This window comes from Ovis aries, chromosome X (genome assembly GCF_016772045.2).
Source record: "Ovis aries strain OAR_USU_Benz2616 breed Rambouillet chromosome X, ARS-UI_Ramb_v3.0, whole genome shotgun sequence".
NCBI classification, from domain to species: domain Eukaryota; kingdom Metazoa; phylum Chordata; class Mammalia; order Artiodactyla; family Bovidae; genus Ovis; species Ovis aries.
The window spans coordinates 97,542,109-97,565,789 of NC_056080.1; positions in this window are offsets into that span (position 1 = coordinate 97,542,109).

Here is a 23,681-nt window from a genome sequence, read left to right on the forward strand (position 1 = left end):
GTTTTCTATGAAAGATATGTTTCAAAATGTTTAAAGTTTCATTTTGTTGCCATGATACCATCATTTCCAACTGTTTTCAGTTATCTTGAAATACTCACTAGGGTCAAGCATATGCTATGATATCCAAGTGTTTTCCCAGGTTTATTTAAAAGCATCATTCTGCAAAGGCAACTGAATGTTTGCAGACAACTGAAGATTAATACTGAAATGAAAATATTTAGCAAAATGTCTATCCTTAGATAATGCCATAAGGATAATGCTTTAAATTTATCCAGTGCGTTTGTTCTGAGCAGCTCAAAGGGCTGTGAAATTATTATCTCATTAATCAAATAACACATTCCAAAGCTAGAATATCATGATGTGGCTGGTTAGTGGTATAGATCCAGGGGAAAAAACTCACAACCATCTCAATGTGCAAGTCCTAATACAAATCATGCTCTCTATCAAAGTACTTCCCCAGGAATAGACTAATTTTTTTTTTTTTATGTTCCCAACATACATATTAGGAAAGAATGCTATCACTGTCCCAAACTGGTGATGCTAAGTAGAGTGAAAATAGCAGCAGACTGAGGTCAGGAGGCCCAGTTATTATGGAGGCTCTTGTCTTTAATTTACTGGATGCCCTACTATGTGCTCTTTTTCTCTCTGAGCTAAACTTCTTCTTTTCTCAAAGAGAGGGTTGAATGAACCAGTGCCTTTTATACTGTCCTCACAACAAAATACTTTCTACCAACGGATGAGAATCCTTCCATACAGGACTCTAACTGTTGCTTCTTGACCCACATACAGATTTCTCAGGAGACAGGTAAGATGGTCTGGTATTCCCATCTCTCTAAGAGCTTTCCACAGTTTGTCGTGATCCACACAGTCAAAGACTTTAGCATAGTCAATGAAACAGAGATAAATGGGTTTTTTTTTTCTGAAATTCCCTTGCTTTCTGTTTCTCTGAGATTCCCTTGCTTTCTCTATAAATCATCAAATATTGGCTATTTGATCTCTTCTTTTTCTAAACCCAGCTTGGCCATCTAGATAACAATAGAATATTATTCAGCCTTAAAAAGGACCAGAGTTCTAACACATACTACCACATGGATGAACCTTGCGTACATTACAAACAGGAGTCTCCTGCATTGCAGGCGTATATATTCTTTATCCTCTGAGCTACCAGGGAAGCCCCGAGTGGAATAAGCCAGACACAAAACAAATATTATATGATTTCATTTATATTAAATATCTAAAATTGACAAATTCATACAGATAGAAAGTTGAATAGTGGTTGAACAGGCACTGGGGAAATGGAAGTCATTTTGTAATGAGGACTAAGATTCAGTTTTGCAAGATGAAAAGAGTTCTGGACATGACTGATGGTGATGGTTGCATGCAATTTTAATGTACTCAATGCTACTTAAAAATGGTTAAGATTGTAAATTTTATGTTATATGTATTTTATCACAATTTTTTTAAAATAGAAAAATTTAAAATTCCCACTGCTAAAGACCACTTTGAAAATAGCAAGTATAGTAAAATCCTTTCCAGAACTGAAGAATATGTATGTAAATCTGAAAAAATAATTGTACATCAACCAGGAAAAAAGTGATTCCTTAAATTTCACTTTGTTACCGTCGGAAGATTGAATCAATGGTGATGGATAGCAAAGAAAACCCCCATTTCTCCATACTACCAACATAAGCTTGTGTTAACCAAAAACTGTTCTCCAGAGTTTGCAGAAAGGGCTCTTGGTCACTGCTCACTTCTTTGCAGAGGTGTAGTGGTCCTGGTGATTTATTTCACATCCAAGTGACCAGTATACCAGTTGGAATGAATTAATCTGAGTCACAAAGGTCCATATAGTCAAAGCTATGGTTTTTCCAATAGAGAGTTGGATGTAAAGAAAGCTGAATGCCAAAGAATTGATGCTTTTGAACTGTGGTGTTGGAAAAGACTCTTGAGAATCTCTTGGACTGCAAGGAGAGCAAACCAGTCAATCCTAAAGGAGATCAATCCTCAACATTCATTACAAGGACTGATGCTGAAGCTGAAGCTCCAATACTTTGGCCACCTGATGCAAAGAGCAGACTCATTAGAAAAGACCCTGATGCTGGGAAAGATTGAAGGTAGGAGGAAGGGGACAACAGAGGATGAGATGGTTAGATGGCATCACCTACTCAATGGACATGAGTTTGAGCAAGCTCTGAGAGATGGTGATGGACAGGGAAGCCTGGCGTGCTGCAGTCCATGGGGTCGCAAAGAGTCAGACAGGACTGAGCAACTGATCAATGAACAACAAATGTGAGTCACTATTTTTTCCAAAGTTGTTAGATTGGAAGAGAAGGAAAGAAGGGCAAGTGAAAATAGGATTCATACTTAAAATATTTGAGGGCTAAAGTGGCTTCTAGTTATCATGAAGTAAGTTTGCTTTTGAGGGTCCACTTTAGCTAGGAGATCACTGAGTCTTCCTAGAGCTACAGCATCCCCCTCCCAGTTCTTCCATCCATGCCTGAGGCCAGACAAGACCCAAATCCACCTCTGAGGAAAGAAACTGGTATCTTTTACCCGTGATTTCAGTCCATGCTATCACCTTAATTGTAAGCCTCCATACCAAAGGAGAAATAAACCTGGTACCCAGAATGATTGCTTTGTTCACCATCACCGAAATTTGAAAGAAGAGACTGAAACTCTCCCTTCAGTCCTAGTCTATTTTCCCACATTGGAAAAAACAAACAAACTTAGAAATAATTCCCCCTGAAAAAGAAGAAAAGTGTCACAAAAATTCAAAACTGCCTGTGGCTGGGTGGTGGGGGAGGGGGGTGGTCCATAAAGGAAACTTGGAGAAGGGGAAGGAGAGAATGGAAGGGACAAAAGTATTTGCCTTGTTCTCAGAGTAGGAGAGGCCCAGGTTGTTAGGGGATTGGTTGAGGAAGGGCCCTGTAGTAATGCACTTCCTCAAAGGAGAGGGCTAAAGGTTGCCATAGGAACCTTGGTTCTGTATTTCTCTGACTTGGATGAATGTGTAAAAGTTGCCTAGCTGGAGATTTTATATTAATCACTAAATGTCCTTTAGGAGAGGATTTGAAGATTTCTCTTTAGCAAATGCGTTTCAAAACAAAGCTAATTTCTCACTGAAAGCCAGCTGAGTGAAGGCCCAATTTGTTTAGAAGCATGGTGAAAAGGCTAGATGAGGAATTAGAAAACTTGAGGTTCAATCTTTGCTGGGTCACTGGCCAGCTGTGAGACATTAAGAGAACCAGTTGCCTGGGCCTCAGTTTCCTCATGAAATAAGGATAATAAAACCTCCTCTACAGGGTTGTTTCCAGGCCTTCTCCCAACTTGGAAAAGCAAAGGTGGAACAGGGAAGGAAGTACTGCTGATTTAATTACCAAGACAAGTTTGTGAACATTTTCTTTCACAGATTCTGAAAGCAGGAGGCAATGCTGACCGTTTCATTTGATAGACAAAGTTCTAGGATTAAGTGAGTAGACCACAGTCAAGAAGTTACAAAGTGGTACAGTTGGGATTCAAACCAAAATCCATCTGACTCCAAGTTCACTGCTCTTTTCTCCCCACTGACTAGGTGTAAGGAGAAATGAGCCTGAAAAAGAAGCTTCTCTATGTTCTACGTGCAGGAAGGAAAAGCTAATTTTTAACACCTGTGCTGGCTGTATTGGCATATGCACACAAACACAGCACAGATGCAGCAGGCAATGTCATGATTTCCAGATCAATTTAACACCATTTTCCTAATAAGTGTAGTATTACTAAAATGGTGGGTGAAGTGGATCAAATAAAGTAGAAAGAATGTTCTCTACAGTTAGCTGGATTCATTTAGGTAATTTCAAAGACAATACCCACTTCTTCCCCTTGTTTTGCAGCTTCTGTACTTTCATTAAAAAGAAAAAGTCTTCTTTTAGATATTTGCACATCTCCTCGGGATGATGCCCTCCTAGTACCTCCAAAGTCACACAACAAGATCAAGTAGAAAATCTGAATAAAACTGCATACAATTGGTTCCGTGATAAGAAATGCTTGCTTAATGCAGTTTGTTTTCTTCTTATATAAAAAGAACCTATCTTTAGCCATCAACCAGTTTGAAAAACGGACCATCATTGCTTATCCTGTTTTGATATTTCTCTACACTTTAAAATTTGCCGTTCCTTTCCCATGGCAAATCAAAGGTTTTATACAAAATCCTTCACGACTAAAGTAAAGCCTTAGTTATACATCTTTCTATTCTTTGATGATTAGGGCTGTGTTTTTGTTATGGTAAATAAGTATCTCATAGAAGTTCAGAAGGTCCTTTCTAGTAATCGTTTGCAAAGGCTCTGAGAAAAACAGTCTCTTCCTAACCCTTATTTTAGACCTATGTGATTCTTTTCTCCAGGAATCCTTGCACTAAGAAGCATAAGATAAGCTTTGTAACAAAGTTGGATGGTTTGGACTAACTCTTAGGTAAATGAGTGGCCTTTTCAAGAAGATACTCTTGTTGGAGGAGAAAGATGTTCTGCACAATTAATGTTTGCAAGAGGGTCATTGAGTAGGTCAAATTTTAACTGGTGGCAATATATCACTCAACATCCAATGGTGAGCTGATGAAAGCATCTGATTGGCCTCAGCCATATGAACCCAAAGGCAGGAATTTCTGAACCTTGCAAGGAGAGAGGAACAGTGGGGGACAGCCTCTGAAACAGCTGTAAAATGTAGCAGCCCTAAACCCCCAGCGATTCCACCCTTAAAACTAATGGCTAAACAAGCAAGCACTTTTTAGCCAGTCAGTCATTCTTCCTAAGTCTGTTGCCCAAAAGAAGGTTCCTGTGCACAGAACAAGAGAATGAAACAGTTTAACCTAATTCTGTACCTGAGCCTCACTATAGCTGGATCAGTTGGCCCCATCCACCCCACCCATGGACTCTTACAGAAAGATGGAAATCAGAACCACCTAAAAGTACATTTGATCTCTTGCAAAATGTCAGAAATGGAAAAAAGGGACTTAGATTTCAAGTCAAAACCCTCCTCTCAGTTTTTCAGATGAGGAAACCAAAGCCCATGAAGGTGAGTTGCCAGAGTGCACAAAAGCTTCCTCTAACTCTAGACTTTTACTATTTAGTCAGTATTTTGTCCCACTGTCAAAGGGAAAATGTCAAGACTTTTGGTTTAATATTAAAATTAAAGCTTAAAATTAACTCTCTCCTTACTTCATAGTTTTGTCTCCAGGAGCTCTGTGAAAGCAAAGTCCTCGCCTGCTCACCCCCACCCCCACCAGAATCCCTGGCTTAACAGTTCCTGTTTTCTCACTATGTCCTCCTTCCAGCTTTCTGTCTCCTCCCCTCCATAAGGGTAGGCCCAATTACTTGGTAGCCCACTTAGCATAGCAAAGAGCCGCAGTCCAGAAATGAATGTTGTGTGGAAAACCCAGAGGGCCCCCAGTTGACGCTTTGTTCCTCCCAGCTGTGCTTACTTCCCAAGCAGAGCTGCAATCCCCGCCGCTGTGCCTTCCTCCAGGTTTGGGTCTGGCCTCGAGGATACTATTATTACATAATTTTGCATTGTATCTCAAGGCAAAAAAAAAAAAAAAAGGAATGAAGGGAAAAGCCTACACCTCTCATTCCATTTCCTTCCTTGGAAAAGTGGCTCTCATCCTCCAGGCTGTGAACTGGGCCTTGCCCAGGACAATAGGCTTCTGAGGACAAGGTGATTAGGCCGGCAGTGCAGCGTGTTTGATTAGCACCAACCAGCTCTTTGTAGAGGGACAATATCAGGCCATACAGTAACAAGATCACGTCTTTTGATTTGGGTTTGCTCCCTCTGTTGATACAATCCATTATCCTGTTTGCCTTTCTTACTACACCAAGGCACTGCACCAAGGGCTTCAAGGAGTTTTTCTATAATAACCTCCAAATCCCTCAGCACCTGCCTTCTGCCGAAGAACCTCCCTCTTCACATCGGTGCTTTTCTTTGTCCTTTCAAGATCACTTTGAATAGTTAGGTAAAGCGATACTCCCATCCCGCGTGGAAAAGGAAAACTAGGGCAACAACTACAGGGCCTCATATTTAATAAGAAACAAAATTAGGCAAAGCTATTGAGTCATTGTTTGCGTAACCCTTTTCCTGCTGCCCTTGTCTTAGTTTCACCGTACCACACACTATCTTCTCGGCTATTTAAATAGGTTTGATGAAGAAAGGGAGACAAGTTCCAGAGCTTGAAACAGCCGCCAAGAGATTCAGTAACAAAATTTGCCTTCACAAAGGCAACCAGCACAACAATTTGTTAAAAACACACACAAACGGTATGATGCCACCTATCTCAGAGCCCTAAACTTCCCAAATCCTGAAGCAGAAAACTGCACCCACCCAGAATTTTTCCAGCCTCTCCAAAGCTCCTTTAGAAATTACATAAGATGAATGGAATCTCTTGAATTTTAAAGGGCCCTCCCCAACCTTGAAAACCTATCCACACTTGAAAGGTATTCACTTTTGAAAATATTTCATATGCCAAAACTTTCAAGGAAAAAAACTTGATGAAATCACTTAGGGCCTGTGCTGATAGCACTGGCTAGTAGATAAGGGACCACGGAATATCAGGAATCAGGACTTGGGAAAGAATGGGTTGTATTTTTGTGTGGCAAATACCCTTAAGCTCTGGCAGAATCACATAATGTGGTATCTTGTTTCCACCCCTCCCCCTCCAGCAACCCCTGCCTTAGCATCTTACGTGTGTTTATGCAAGACACTCCTGCTTAATTATGATTCATTCCAATTTGGACTGTAAATAGAAGGCAAATTAATAATTTAGAGGGAAAAAAGACTTGGGCCCTTTTCTCCTCCCTTCATTCCTAGGTCAGCCGGCTCGTTTATGAATTAGTGCTCAAGCAGCCTGAATAGCAGAGAATGAATGTTTGACTAAATCCTCTAAGTATGAAAGCTCTTCACACCATTTGGTCTTGAACTGATCCAATAGCGAGGTGTAACCACTAGTGACAATAAAGCGCCATCTGGCAAAGTGAACTCTAGGCAAACAATGACAAGCAGAAGTGAAAAGAATCGCAATGATTTCCACAAACATGTGAAATACTATAAACTGTGGGATTTAGCAGCTTCCTCCCGAGGCAAGTAAACAAATGCAACACTTCGGTGGAGGCGCTGATGTGTGGGGCTCTGTCTCTGGGAGCGGGCTAGACTCCATTTGCATTTAGCTAGGGAAAAAATGTATGCAGATTGGTGAACAAAAAAATATATAAGCACTACTAACCAGACGTCACTTTTCCTTCGCTCTTTACTGTCAGGGTGATGTACTGGAAGTCTTTATTTCTTTCAGCTTGGGCCTCTCGGTGCCTCATTCTCCTTCCAGCCTGTTCTCATGCCTTTCTCATCACCTGCTGAGGCCTTGATCACGGACAGAGCAGACGAGCAGCGGGGGGACAATTAGAGAGGAGTTCAGACTTTGATCATTTGACCATATGTGAATACAACAGCTGACCACATGTTTTAAAAGACAACTAACTTAAATGTATTTTTAAAAAATCACAAAGCAAGCATAGATACTGAAATTTACATTTTAATTATCCAGCACAATGCAGCATTCAACTTTTTCAAAATATTTAATATGGAAAAATACATCTTGCCACTTCAAAATAGGAAGGGAAAGCACTTTTCTGTGTTTCCTCCCCACCCCCAGCTTTGCTCCCCCTTCAAAATGTGTTCCCTTTCAGCAGAACATTTAACCACTGTGGATGGTGAAGAATTCTGTGCCGGAGATTTCAAAAGGCACATTCAAAGCTGCCAAAAGTTGAGTATGATTACTAAAGGTAAATTAAGCTTAAAAGAAGCACAATCATTTATTTTTAAAACATGATTTTATAGAAAAAAAAATCTGTGCAGCACTAATACCATAAACTGCTTTTTTTTTTTTTTAACGGAGCATATTCTATGGTTTAGCTTCACTTCCCCAATTCTTTCAAATGACCATTACAAAATTGTAAAATGTATATTCTAAACGGTGTGAAAATAAAAGAACTTTGTTGGCAGTAAAATAAAGCTATATAATATTTGGTTAGCTGGGAGACTCTCATTGCAGCAGCCTTGCAGAAATGAAGGTTTATTTGTGGTTAATTCTGTCAAAACATTGTCACTTTTCTGGTTCTCTTTAAAGTATCACAGTCTGGCTAGGTGAAATGCGGATATACTCTATCCAGCTTAGAGCCAGTTCTCTTGTGTTTTTGTATGCAATTGATGATTTATCAGTTGCTTCTGGAGATATTGGGCCCTCCTTATCTTCTCCACCTACTAGATAATTAACATATTCATGAACTGGTTATTTACTCTCAAATAGGAGGATAATAGAAAAATAACACTAATTGTTTTGACAGCAGTTTACTTAAGAGTTATCTGGGGGAACAAATGTTTCTTTTGTAGTGTTAGGAAGACAAGCATTTATCTATGTATTAAGTTTATTTTTGTTCTTATGGTAGACAAACAAAACTAATCTAGAATAGGGGAAAATTCTAGAAGAAATCATTTAAGTGAAATTTTATCTGACATTCCCCCCCAATATTTTGGTAGTCCATTTATTTCATCAGTTGTGAGGGAAGTTAACAATGTGGTATACATTGTAATCGCTACATGTACTAATGTATTTATTCATTATCTGTGCTCCATTGTATTTTCAAAATATATATTACCCTTTAATTAAAAAAGAATCCCACCTTGTTTTATTTTACTTTGGTACTATCTTCAATGTAGCTGGTTTTTACAATCATTATCCCATGAGCTTTAAGTATGGGGATTCTTATTTTAGCGCAAAATACATTTTTACTTTGAAAGAGTTAATGTTTAAGACAAGCTTTGAAACAAAGGTTCCTTAAAAATCATATTCCTTTCTTAAGTGCAAGCGTCTTTACCAGGTCTTCTGTGTTAGCTTGAGAGCCAGGGCATGTCATAGCCATCTCTGGGCCTATTTGCTCTTCCATAAACAAGTTAGTAAACTATTTGATCTCTAAGCGCTCTTCCAGCTCCAAAGAATCTCAGATTCTATCATTTCCCTACCAAAATGAAAACCTATTCATGCCTCTTTCTTTCTTTCCTTATTGAAATTTTCCCTGTAGCGTGGAGAGATGGGTGAATGGACCAATCTTTTTATCTACTAGGTGCCAGGCATTTTGCAGATATTATCTCCTTTAATCCTTACAACCAGCCTGCAAAGTAAGCATTATTATCTCCATTTTATAGATGAGAAAACAGAGGCCCATGGAGGCTACATACCTTACAACAAGCCCTATAGCTAGGAAGTTGTAGAACCAAGACCTATCATTAGATAGGCATTCTCATTATTACACAACACTCCCTCACAGAAAGATAATGGGTATCAGAAGATTAAGTTTCTAGCCCCACTTTATCACTGATTTCCTGAGACAAATCCTCTACCTCAATTTCCTTAGCCCATATAGGCGTTGTAAGTTCAGGATTCTATCACCTACCTCATTATGTACAGAGACAAAATCAGAAAGGCAATAGTAAACAGAAGGCAAACCAAGTACTTCCTCCAGGATGACAGGAGACATTGTCCTTGCAGGTGACAAGGACATGGAACTACCCTTTCTGAACACAGAACAGCACTTGGTGGTAGAACTAAGATACTGAAAAAATAACTCCAATTATGGCAGCATTCTTTTTTTTTTTTAGCACTGTTTTTTTAAAATTAATTAACTTATTTTAATTGAAGGCTAATTACTTTACAATATTGTGGTAGTTTTCGCCATACATTGACATGAATCAGTATGACAGCATTCTTTAATGATGTTTCTTAAGGTTAAAAGACTTTTCCACAAACTAGGAAAATTCTGGGAAACATAATTCAATTGCTTCTTTTGAATTGAAATAGAATCTATGGAGAAAGAAAATCCTACAAAATGGAAGAAATTGAAAAGTCTACCCTGTAAACATGCTTTATTTAAACTTCATATGTACTTAGTTTCAAAGTGAACACAGAGAAAATCAAGTGGATTTGAACACAACCTTCTAATCTTTTGAGCCACTGGCAAACATGGGGTAACTTCCCAGAAAGTCCATCTTTAAACCAAGATTTTGGTAAGAAATGCATTTTTTAAAAAAAATTTTAAGGCATTATTTAAGACACAAAAATAGTCTCTGTGTGCCAGAGAGCAGGAGCATCCCAAAAGAAAGAAAATGGGACAGGCTCAAGAATTTGGGATGCCAGGTAAGAAAGGTTGTTAAGAGCTATAGATGGGGACTATGGGCATCTCGTTCAATTGCTGTTATTTTGTAATTTTCCTGTTGGTCATTTTTTACCTTTTTGTTTCTTTTGTCTACTTTTCTTTAATGATTTGCTATAAAAACCTCCCAGCTTTGTTTGTACATTTTTGAGACCTAGACTCCCTTGGAGAATCTGAAGGTTATGAAACATCATCCCATCCCTCCACTGGTCAGTGAAAAATACCCAGAAACATGAAGAATTTGCATAAAATTTCTTAAGAGTCCGCTGCCTATCCAAGATCCTGAAGTTATGGTGACATATTTAAAACAAGTTAAGGTACCAGTGCACCATTTTCAGCTATCAGATTGGCAATAAATAAAAGGCTCAACAATTTCTAGTGTGATTAAAGAAGCAAGTTCACATACCACTGATGGAAGTATAGATTTGGTGACAACTCTTCGGAGTTTTTTATTTTATTTTATTTTAAATAATTTAAAAATAAGCTACAGTCTATGATCTCTTTTTTGGAGTTTTTTAAATGCACACACACTCTTTGACCTAGTATATCCGACACTGGAAAGCGACATCAATGTCTGTTGAGAGGGGAGACTGCTTAAATGAAGGTAGGAATATTTCTGGTGATGATGGATGTCGCATTTTTAAGCAAAGGCAGTGTCCCCTCTCCCTATGAGTCACTGTGGTGAGTGGCTGCAGTTGAGAGGTGGGGAGCTGAAGTTCATACTAGGAGTTTAGCTGTGAGTTACCTAATGGGCCTCCTTATAAGGCAATTAGTGAGACAATGAGGGCGCCTGTGAGGCAGTCCTGAAGTGCTGTACTATTAGGGTATTTCAACAGTGGTTCTTAATCTTTTGGGGTTCAAAGACTCCTTTGAAAATCTAATGAGAGCTAAGGACCTATTCTCTAGAAAATGCACATATGCACAAATTTTGCATATAAGTTCAGGGAATTCTTGGGCCCCCTGAAGTGGGTTCCTGGACACCAGGTGATCCTTGCCTTGGGCTTCAAACAAAGAGAAAATCCTTTTGAGGGAGGTCAGTAGGGAAAAACAACTATATGCAGCTAAGGACAGAGAATCCTACACGTGGGCACACTAGATTCCTTTTAAAATCCTGATTTCATACCTCAAATGAATCCTCAAAAAATTCGTGAATGAATCCTTGCACAGAAATCCTACTATATTTCTTTGGAAATCTCTCCTATTTTCTAAGACAACTATTTCAAGTCTATTTCTACCTCCTACCCTTGTTAGCTGCAACCTTGCCACTTAGCTCGTTGAGAAAATAGAAGCCATCAAACAAAAACGACTCCTGCTCCTCTTTACTAACCTACAAACCAAACATTTCTTCTTCTAGGTATGGCTGAGGAAATGCCTTTCCTGACCAAAGCCAACTCTGCCACTCATACTTCTGGGTTCCTTTCTCACCTACTTTTTCCAAGGTCTTAGAATAAAATTAAAACTCTGCTGTGGCTCACAAGGATAACACATGATCTGATTTAAATTTTGCAGACGACACCCTTATTGGTGTGCATAAATCTGGATTTGGGGAGGCATAAGAAGGAAATCTGCGAGACCAGATATGTATTAAGTACCAGGTACTGTTTGGTGAGAGTTTCCCTGGTGGCTTAGATGGTACAGAATTTGTCTGCAATGCAGGAAATGCCGGTTTGATCCCTGGGTCAGGAAGATCCCCTGGAGAAGGGAATGGCTACCCTCTCCAGTATTCTTGCCTGGAGAATTCCATGGACAGAGGAGCCTGGCAGGCTACAGTCCATGGGGTCACAAGAGTCGAACATGACTAAGCAACTAACACACACACACACACACACACACACACACACACACACACACACACACACAAACACACTGTTTGGCGGGGATAAAGTGGCAAGCAAAGCCAGCATGGCCAATGTCTTATGGAACTTGCAGTTGAACAGAGAAGTGAAGGTGCAAAGTGAATGGGATTTTCAAGGCTCAAACAGACTCTATAATTTATTCAGAACCCAGCATAACAAGTGAACCAAATCACAAATTATACACTCTCTTGAAAATCTTTCTGTGACTGTTGGTAGATAAGGTTCTCAAAAATTTTCACAACATGAGACTTGGTTCAGAGGTTACATGAAAACATGATCTACATGGATTTTAATTAAACAACATAATGTCCACCAAGCAAAAATTTTTGATAAGCTATCAAAGGAAAACACCTTAAAATGAAATACACTAAAACAGTATTTGAAGTTGTATTTAAAAATCAAGATTGCAGAAGATTTTAAATTTTGTTTTACATATTTTCTAACATTTTTTTTCTAATAAGTTTGAAGAGCTTAGCTGTATTAAGCACTCCAAGGAGAAAAGGGAAAAATGTTATTAATATTGTTAAGTAAAATAAGTAGGTTATAAACCTAGCATGATTGTGATAACATAAGCTATAAGAGGATAGACAAAGATTTGTGGATTGATAAGCAGAAATGAAAGTAGCTAGGCTGGGTTTTGGAGTCGGAATACTTGGTTGAGCAAGTTTCCTGAAATCTCTATGCCTCTGTACCTCTGTTTCCCCAGCTGTAAAATGGTCATAATAATTGTCCCTGCCTTATAAGGTTTTTGTGACAATTAAATGAGTTAATATATATATATATATAATGGTTAGGCAGAGCACAAAGAACTTTTAGGGCAATAAAAGTATTCCATATGATACTATAATGATGGATACATGTCATTATACTCTTGTGAAAACCCATAAAATGTACAGCACCAAGCTTGAACAGTAATGTAAACTATGCACTTTGGATGGTTGTAATGTGTCAGTGCATGTTCGCCAATGTAACACATGTCCTAGTCTAGGGGAAGATGCTGATAATGGGGGATGATGTGCCTATGTGGGGACGGGGGTAGATGGAAACTCTTTGTCCATTCCCCTCAATTTACTGTGAACATTGTTTCTCTAAAAACTAAAGTCTATTTAAAAATATTCAATACACTGACTGTCACATAGGAAGCATTCAACAAATGCTACTTATTATTTTATTACTATGACTACTGTGTTATACTCAGGGTCCTGGTAGGTATTCAGAATTACTGGTAAATAGTTGCCACAGTGGTTGCTTTCCTCTGCTTTAGACCTCTGTGCTGGGCTACAGATCTGATCACCTAAGGAGAATTCCCACTAAACTACCTACCCCACCCTCCTCATGCATTGGAGAAGGAAATGGCAACCCACTCCAGGGTTCTTGCCTGGAGAATCCCAGGGATGGGGGAGCCTGGTGGGCTGCCGTCTATGGGATCACACAGAGTCAGACACGACTGAAGCGACGCAGCAGCAGCAGCCCCAGAGCAGCAGCACTTTTAGGCCTCCCCATTGTATTGTCTGTTTTCCTGTCTTCTCATTACTTCATTGCAAGCTCCCCTGGGGCAGTGAGCCCAGATTTCAAACTTCCTCTCCTACTCATACCACACTGGGCAACACAGAGATTGGGGTCTTAGAATGAGCAGCCTCTTTCTGAGCCCTTCTCCCAATGAAACCATTCTTATCATGCTACTGTGGAGTACTAGGGGGCTTCCCAGGTGACGCTAGTGGTAAAGAACCTGCCTGCCAATGCAGGAGACTTAAACAGACATGAGTTCAATCCCTGGGTCAGAAAGACCCCCTGGAGGAGACCATGGCAACCCACTCCAGTATTCTTGCCTGGAGAATCCCATGGACAGAGAGGCCTGGCAGGCTACAGTCCAAAGGGTCACAAAGAGTCAGACACGACTGAAGCGCCTGAGCACGCACACACACATAGCATGCTAGGGAGAGAAGAAACAAACTCCGCAAAGTTTTCCAAGGAAATTATCTGTATTATTTGCCACTTAAGCTTATCCTTACCAGTCAGAGTCCCCAATAAAAATATAAAGACTTCTACAATTCTCTGTTTCTCTCTATTTCTCTTACACTCTCACATGTATACATGTAAATGTGTATGTGTGTATATATATGTGTATATATCATAAAACTACATCATGTTATACAACTATATCATGAAATTAGGATTCAGATTTTTTTCTTGTCTCTATTTTTCAGTATTCTATATTTCTGACTATTTCTTATTTATCATGGGAAATCCTCAATCAAAATAAAAGAGAATTTGGTACAGAGATACAGGGAGGAGAAAAGCCACTGTAAACAAGTAGGTCGTGGCATGGAGAACAGACACATGAAAACTGAAAAATAAAGCCTTCATCTCACTTTCCTCCAAGCTCTAGCAGTCCATATCCAGAAAGGTAATTTGGATAATGTCGAAAAATTTCACTGGGAATTGGAACTGGTCAAACTGGGTTTGACAACTGTTTCTCAAATTGTTTAACTTCTCAGAGCTTCATTTTCTCTATATGGGGACAATAGTACCTACTTTCCAATTTTACCATGAGGATTATATGAAATATTTCTAAAATATGCAATGTGGAAAATCTCTAAAAATGTTTTATCTAAATTAGCAGTCTTCACATTTTAAAATTTGAGAGTACCTTTTAAATGTCAGATATTTCATAGACCCTCCTACACACAGACACACACAGACAGACACACACACACACACATTACTAGTGGACTGAGAAAATATGGGACAAAAAGCTACTACATAGTTCACATCTACTAGGATGGATTACCGAAAAAGGAGGGTGGGGGGGGGAGGGAATAAGTGTTGGTGAGGATGTAGAGGCGTTGGAACCATTGTACATTGTTGGTGGAAATGGAAGATGGTATAGTCACCATGGAAAAACAGTTTGGTGGTACCTGAAAAACGTGGAAATACCATATGACCTGGCAGTTCCACTCTGAGGTATATACCCAAGAGAAATGAAAACAGAGAATTAGATATTCATATGCTGATGTTCATAGCAGCATTATTGACAATACCCAAAAGATGGAAACAACCCAAATGTCTATCAACAAAGGAATGGATAAACAAAATGCGGCATATATATATACAATGGAATATTATTCAGCTAAAACAAGGAATGAAGTTCTACATGCTACAACATGGATGAGTCTTGAAAACATTATGCTGATTGAAATGTCAGGCACAGACGGACAAATATTGTATGATTTGACTTACATGAAATATCCAGAATAGGCAAATCCATAAAGGCAAATCTATCAGAGGTTAACAGTGGCTGGGAGAGAAGAGAGTGGAGAGCTATTTCTTAATGGGTACAGAGTTTCTGTTTGGGATGACAGAAACATTCTGAAAACAGATAGTGGTAACAGTTGTACAACATAGTGAATGTAATTAATGAGACTGAATTGTACATTTAAAATGGTTAAAATGATAAATTTTATGTTATATATAGTTTACTATAATTTTTTAAGTGAATTAAAAATTACTATGAATGTATTAGTCACATAAATATGACATATATTTATTATTTAATCTGCATATGGATTTGTGGACCACTTACACAGATTCTAGTGTATTCAAGGGTATATACATGGCAAATATTTACTAAGTGCTTCCTCAGTAAATGTGTCTCTTTAGCACAATATCCAAGCACCAGTTCATATGAGCCAATTAGGGACTTTGTGAATAAATGAGTGTGTGTGTATGTGTATGGGGGGGAAGGCTGTAGTAGATAAGTGTTATAAAAAACAGAAAGGGCCTGTCCCTGAATCCTGGCTAATTGCTTCCTTTCAGGAGAAGCACCAAGGATAGAGCAGCCTGGCGTTTGCCTCATGCTGGCTCCCGCAGGTGCAAAGGGAGGGCTACTGCTAATGCAATAGAGATGTGCCAGGCTGCACATGGCACACAGATAAACAGGTCTGGAGCCTCCAGAGCTGTCAGCCTAGTGCCTTTCATGAGCCTTAAAAGTGAATCAGAAAGAAAACAAAGAAGGGTCACTCTTAAGATCTGTGTTTCTCGCCATTGCTGAAAGTAAATATGAGGCATCTGAGAGAAACAGAGCCTGTATTCAAAAAGTTTACATAAAGCTGAACAGGACAGAGAGGTTCGGAAGGTAGTCAGAGATGATACACAATAAAAAAGGAGACAGAGCATCCTTTCAAAATATATTGAGAGTTTCAACTGCTCATCATTCAGTGAGAGTTAATGAATCTAAATTCCTACATTGTCACCAATATGAATAGTACTAAGCATTACCACAAGATGATTCCTTTTCTCTTTAAAAATTAAGCAAAAGTGCAAGCTGACTTCTTCATCTTAAATGGGTTTGCTTTTTACTCTGAAATGTGCGTGTGAAAATGTATTCAACTAAAAGATGTCATTGATCATTTTTTAAAGTTGCTTTATGTTGCTTTTGGTGGCCATACTTTAAAGTGATCAGCATTGGAAGCATTTTAGACACATTCATTGCATTCTCCGACTTCATTAAAGCTTACCCATTAATAAAAGGACAAATTTCTTTATAGTTATTGCAAATTTTGCCAAAACACAAAATTCTATTGATACCTATTTTTTCACTTGATTTACATTATAGGATTGGAGATATGTTTTGCTTGTGAAGAAACTGATCCTTCTATAAAATCAAACTGCCCTTTATACTACAGCAATTCTTTTTTGTTAAAAAAAAAAACACACTCATTTCAACATATATCTGTGTGTGCGTACAGAAAGTTCTGAAAGAATGTACAATCAACTTTTGCTGTGGTTACTTCTAGGGAGGCATGTGGGTTGGGAAACAGGTAGAGTGAAATGCAAATGGGAATTTCTACTGTTTATATTTCCTGTATTCTTTTAGTTTTTTTACAGTGAGTATACAGTTAATAACTTAAAAATAAAGACAAATGAAAGAAAAAAAAAAAGACAATCCATGGATTGTGGGTGGTGGTAAACTAATAAAATATCACTTATAACACCAGGCAAAGTAATTTATTTTTTTTAATTTTTATTTTATATTGGAATATAATTGATTAACAATGCTGTGTTAGTTTTAGGCGTGCAGCAAAGTGATTAATATATAATTAATTATATATATTAATTATATAATAAATATATAAATTATTTATAAATAAATGTTAATTAGCACTCATCATCCAGTTTCAATAATTATCAGTTCCTGGCCCATCTTATTTCATTCATACCCCCTCATACACTTAAGCAGACACACAACTAAATTTGTTAAAATTAAATCTTCAACATTTTATAATTTTATCTGTACATGTTTTACACATTCAAGCTAAACCTATCGAGCAGTGTAAGCAACTTTTCAGGATCATACCAGTTCCCTAAAGAAGATGTGTTTTCATAAAGGAAGAGAAGGCAAGTTTTACAAGGATAGGAATATAATTTTCTGAGACTCAACACGACCCTCTTATTCTAACTGTAAATCATCCAAATCTAGTCTACTTAATCAATGACTAAGGAAATGCAGTCAAATAGGGTGGAACCAAGAAACAGCAGGTAAGTTAGAAAAATGAGTTCAAGAAAACACATCTCTCCATCTGCCACTTCCGAGCCTTACAGCAAAGCGTGCAAATACTCCCTTTCTTGCCAGTTAATTCTTCACAGCTAGCTGTAAGCATTTGAGAGAGAAAAAATAGTTGCTGCAACCTGACAAAATGACTGATGAATTATTCATGTAGCCACTGAACTGAAATCTGCAACCTATAGCTTTCCTGAGCTTCTTCATGACAGGTGAATATAGCACGAAGCATGCTTTAAAATTTACACCCAGGCTTATCCCATGTAATCCGCATTGTCCACCTTCCCGGATGGCTGGAGACTCTAAAGTCCCTCCCTCAGAGCTGAGGAGTGGCCTGGCTAGATGCCCAGTTCTTCCTGTCCCACCACACACTCTTACTTCTGCTCAAGAATCCATTTCTGGCCTATGGCTCTTGAGGTTAAGAAGAGTTTAATCTTTCTGGGCTTCTGCTTCCTCATCTGTAAGATGGAGGTGAAAATGCTTACCACAATTGTGCCATAGAACTGTGTGGGTGAAATGAATATTGTATGTGAAAGGACTTTAACATAGGTCACTTGTTAAACAATTATTCCAGTTGCTGCTAGAACCTCTTCAAAGCACCAGCAGCTTTTAATCTAGGTGTTGCCTTGGCTCCTGACCTCTAACATCTTGCCCCATGTGAAAGTCCTTTTCTCACTGGCAAAGCCCATTAACAATTCCCAAGAAATAAAAATAGAATCTGGGTAACAAAATAAAGTCTAACCTTTTCCTTTTCCTTTGTGCTCAGTCTAGTTTCACTTGCTCAGGAGTCCTGAGTGCAGAGGCCTGGCACCAGGTACTTCAGAACAGAGTTCTCAAGGCAGCATGGCTACCCCAGCACCTCAGTTCAAGATGGCGGCAGTGAGCCGTGTTCTGAATGGCTGCACACAACACTGCGACCTGGAGCTGTGAGCAACACGTCTGCACTGGACTCACGAGAATTCAGCCCCCTCACCTCCCCACTGCGGAGAACCCTACAAAGCAGCCCTGCCCACAGCCTTTCAGGGAGAGCATGTGCTCTAGACAGAGCTACCACCTCTCCGTTCTTTGATCACCAGAATAATAATAAAGCTTTCCTTTTCTTCTAAACAGAGCTCCATCTCATTCTATTGATTAGAATGACAACAGGCTGGAGGAAGGATGTTTGTTGGGGGCTGACTCAAAAGGGTTGGTAACACTTTGGCTTTAAAGTTTTAAAAATCCTTTTGAGTCTTTTCCTTAGGCTCCTGAAGCTGATTGAAAAACAGTTAACCTTACCATCATCCCTAATGTGTATCAAGTCAACATTCACCAACCGAAACAATTGTCTAACAAGTGACCTATGTTAAAGTCCTTTCATGCACACTATTCATTTCACCCACACGATTCTGTGGCACAACTGTGGTAAGTATTTTTACCTCCATCTTACAGATGGGGGAAAAGGGCTTCCCCGGTGGCTCAGATGGTAAAGAATCTGCCTGCAATGCAGGAGACAAAAGACACGTGTTCAATCTGTGAGTCAGAACTATCTCCTGGTGAAGGAAATGGCTACCTGGTCCAGTATTCTTGCCTGAGAAATCCCATGGACAGAGGAGCATGGTGGGTTACAGTCCATGGGGTCGCACAGAGTCGGACACAACTGAGCGACTTTCACTACAGAGGACAAAGCAGAAGCCCAGAAAGATTAAGTGACTTGTCAAAGATCTCACAGCTATAGAGGATAATCAAGTTTGAACCCAGGTCTTCTAATTTCTGGGGCTTCCCAGGTGGTGATAGTGGTTAAGAATCCATCTGTCAATGCAGGAGACATGAGAGACACAGGTTTGATTCCTGGGTTTGGAAGATCCCCTGGAGGAGGGCCTGGCAACCCACTCCAGTATTCTGGCCTGGAGAATCCCAAGGACAGAGAAGCCTCCTGGGCTATAGTCCATAGGGTCACAAAGAGTCAGACACGACTGAAGTGACTTTGTTGTTGTTGCTTCTGATTTCTAGTTTATTGCCCTTTCTACTAAACCAAAGACTGACAATCTTTGGGCCAATCCAGCATCCAAACATGTGTGACTGACATCTAAAAGTCATTTTTAAAAAAGCTAGATAAAAAAAAAAAAAGCTAGATCATTTGAAAAACGGTAAGATAGTAGCCACACTGTGCCTGCATTCCCAAAGGTCAGTCATGTGGCTGCAGCTGAGGAATTTCTGGCCTCTGAGGACGGAACACATTATTTCCATTTCACTCTAGTCTCCCCTCAGCCCACTTTTCTCATTTATGTTCTTGGCCTGGTCCCCACAGGCCTTTGAGATCCTGGCTTAAAACCAAGCTTCCTGTCAAATGTGTAGAATTTGATTTTGGAAACTTTCATGCTAAAAATATGAGATGGCTATATTGCTCAATCTGCCTTCATTTTCTTCTCTTTGTAGCATATAAGCAAATAACAAGCCCCAAATCACATGAATTTAGACCCTTAGGCTGTGAGCACATCCTAAGTGCCACATTACAGACTAGGCTCCCGCAGTGACTACAATGATTGCAGCAGTTTGGATACTTAGGGAATCTCAATTTGTCCTCGTTAACTCTGTAAGTTGTATGCTCTTGAAAGCAGGCTTTGCTCTTGCTTGGTCATTAGAATCCTTTTTGACGAGACAATGATTTACCACAAGTTTGACTGTTGGTGAGACCTGAGCATTCAACAATAAGCTAGTAATGGACCCAACAACAACAACAAAAGATGCGAAATCAACAGGTTAGTAAGTCCTCACCACAAGCAGACATTACAGACTCAGAACTGGCCACAGCTGAATAAACAGACTGGATAACTATACAGTGTTCTGCAACCCAAGGCTGGTCATCCTGCCCCAATCTTGCTTGCAGTGCAGCAGAGACTTCGTCAATGCTCTCTCCACCCATCATGGAGTGGCTATAGGAAGGGAAAGTGGATGTTTGCAAGCCTGCCTACCACGCATTTAGGATAATTCATTGTTATCTTACTTGGGAAAGAAGTCATAACTAGCAATATTGCTGTGCCTATATAAGTCAGCAGGTTCCTTTGGCTGGCAAATGTAATCCATGTCAATTTTCCATTTCTTTCACAGGCCTGGTGATGACAATGAGGCTGGGATCAATAGTTCCTTGTCAAAACTATACAAAGTTGACCCTACTGTGCTACCCTATTAATGACTCTGATCCTTGATTTTTCCAGGATGGTTTTGTTTCAGTGGGGAGAAATCATTACGAAGGCATGTGAGAGTGTTTGCAGGGCCATCCTGACATTAAAATGATCATTTTATGCAGATCCTTTAAATAGCTCAAAAACCAAGACATAGGTAACCAGGAAGTCATTCTCTTTGGAACCCTGGGCCATATAATATAGTGCATTTTCTGTGGCACAATAAACAACGGTCAGTGTCAAGATACACATATGCCACTCTAAGGTGGCCACCCTCAGAGTGTACCTCTATAGACCACCAGAACCTACAGATATGTAATTCAAATACCACTTCTTTTGAAAGTTGAGCACAGGAGCCTAGATTCTACCCCTGATACTAAAGGAAACACTCTGGTTGCGATGACTGAATCTGAGAGGGTCCATACGTCAAGTAAAATGGAAGCGTAGAACTTTGGCATGGAGATGCCCAAGCATTTCATTCATGATTTGTATCTATTAGCTTACTAAGACTCAACACATTCTATCATTTTAGAGTAGTCAATGGCTTAAGTGAGGTAAAATTGATTAATTTAAGCTGGGTTTTTGTGATGGTTAATTTTGTGTTAACTGGGCCAGGGCGTGCTCAGATATTCAGTCAATCATTTTTCTGGATGAGATTAACCCTCCCTAATGTGGGTGATCCTTATCCAATCAGTTAAAGGACTGATTAGAGCAGAAAAGCTAAGAGAGTATTCCTTCTGCCTGACTGCCATTGAGCAAGGACATTGTGTGTGTGAGTGTGTGTGTATGTGTTTTCCTGCCTTTGAGCTTGACTTGAAATATCAGATTTCCTGGGTTTCAAGCCTGCCAGCTTTCAGACAGAAACTACACATCAGGTCTCCTCAGTCTCCAGCTTGTTGGCTGCAGACCTTGGGACTTATGAGCTTCCATAAGTACGTGAGACAATACCTTATAATAAACCAATCTCTCTCTCTCCCTCTCTCTGTCTCTCTCTCACACACACACTCACACTCTCAATTGGTTCCATTTTCCTGGAGAACCCTGACTAATATAGTTTTGGTGTTCCTGAAAAATTTACAAACTAGAAAAGATTTCTAAAATTTAGATATAGACTGATACACTTAACATTATATACCATGTGTCTATGTGCTAGGCACTGAGCAAATTACTATGAGATGAATAAGAATGATCAAAACATTGGTTTTGTCCCTCAAGAAACTAATATATATATATATATATATATATATAGATAGATAGATAATAAATACATTCAAAGCATACATATTATAAAATACACTCAAAGTATTTTTTAATATTATATTATAAAATACATTCAAACTATTCAGACAATAGGCTAGAAAGTATTCAGACAACTTTTTGTGATCCCATGGACTGTAGCCTACCAGGCTCCTCCATCCATGGAATTTTCCAGGCAAGAGTACTGGAGTGGGTTGCCATTTCCTTCTCCAGGGGATCGTCCCAACCCAGGGATCGAACCCAGGTCTCCTGCATTGCAAGAGGATGCTTCACCAGCTGAGCCACCAGGGAAGCCCAAATACTACATTGAAAGAAAAGTGAAAGTGAAGTCACTCAGTCGTGTCCGACTCTTTGTAATCCCATGGACGGTAGTCTACCAGGCTTCTCTGTCCATGGGATTTTCCAGGCAAGAGTACTGGAGTAGGTTGCCATTTCCTTCTCCAGGGGATCTTCCTGAGCCAGGGATCAAACTCAGGTCTCCTGCATTGCAGGCAGACACTTTACCCTCTGAGCCACCAGGGAATACTACATTATAAAATACATTCAAAGTATTTTATAATATCTATATATTATAAAACACATTCAAACTATTCAGACAATAGGCTAGAAAGTATTCAGACAACTTTTGCCTAGAAAACAATCAAGGGAGCCTTCATGGAGAAAATGGCACTTGAGCTGTATCTTAAAGAATGGATAAGCCCAACACATGCAGTAATAGAATAAAATTCACTTTGGGAGGAGGAACTGGCAGGAACAAAGGCAGAGAGATGGTACACATTGGTTTTTCACAGGAAGAATGGGCAATTCAGTCCAGCAGGATTGTCTGGCTGATAGAGAAGTAAGAAGCAAGTCTGGAAGGAGTTGGTTAGGGCCATTTTAGAGCATCACAAATGCTAGACTAAGCAGTTTGGACTTTATTGATTAAATACATGGGGAGATATTGAAGGGCAGGATCAGAACTGTGTTTATGATGATGAATGTTGTAGTAATGTGTTCTTTGCACAGAATTCTATTACACTAGCCTAGCAGAGAAATAACAAGATTCTGAACAAAATTTGAATGGATCTGCCAGTGAGTTGGATGTGTTTTTAATGAGGAAAAGAGTCAAATATAGCTCAACTTTAGACTCTTAATCTTAGAGTTGGAAGATACCTTTGATGTCATCTAGACTTGCTCACTGACTCTACAGATAGGAAATCTGAAGTTGAAAGAGGTAAGTGATTTGTCCAGGAAGCAATTAGAGGAGTCAGGACTAGAACTAAGGTTTCCTGATCCCTACCGGAAGGGATAGTAGGATTATTAATTAGGAAAGGGGAGAAAATTTTTAAGGGGAAGATGAGAAGTAGGTTTTGAATTATCTGAATTTGGATGCCTCTACAATCCAAGCAGAGACAGCCCAGGAAATTAGCTATGCAAATCTAGAATTAATGTCCTTGGACCCATATCTATCTCTTCAGGAACCCCATTTTCCCCCTATGTTGTGTCTTCACCTCTTCCTCCTTATTTGCTTTTTCTTACAAGGATTAAAGATGCTTACATCACTCTGATCTTAACAACAAAAATAAAACAAGCCTTGTTACCTACCACTCTCATTAATTGACTGATTCATTTTTATTGTCTACTA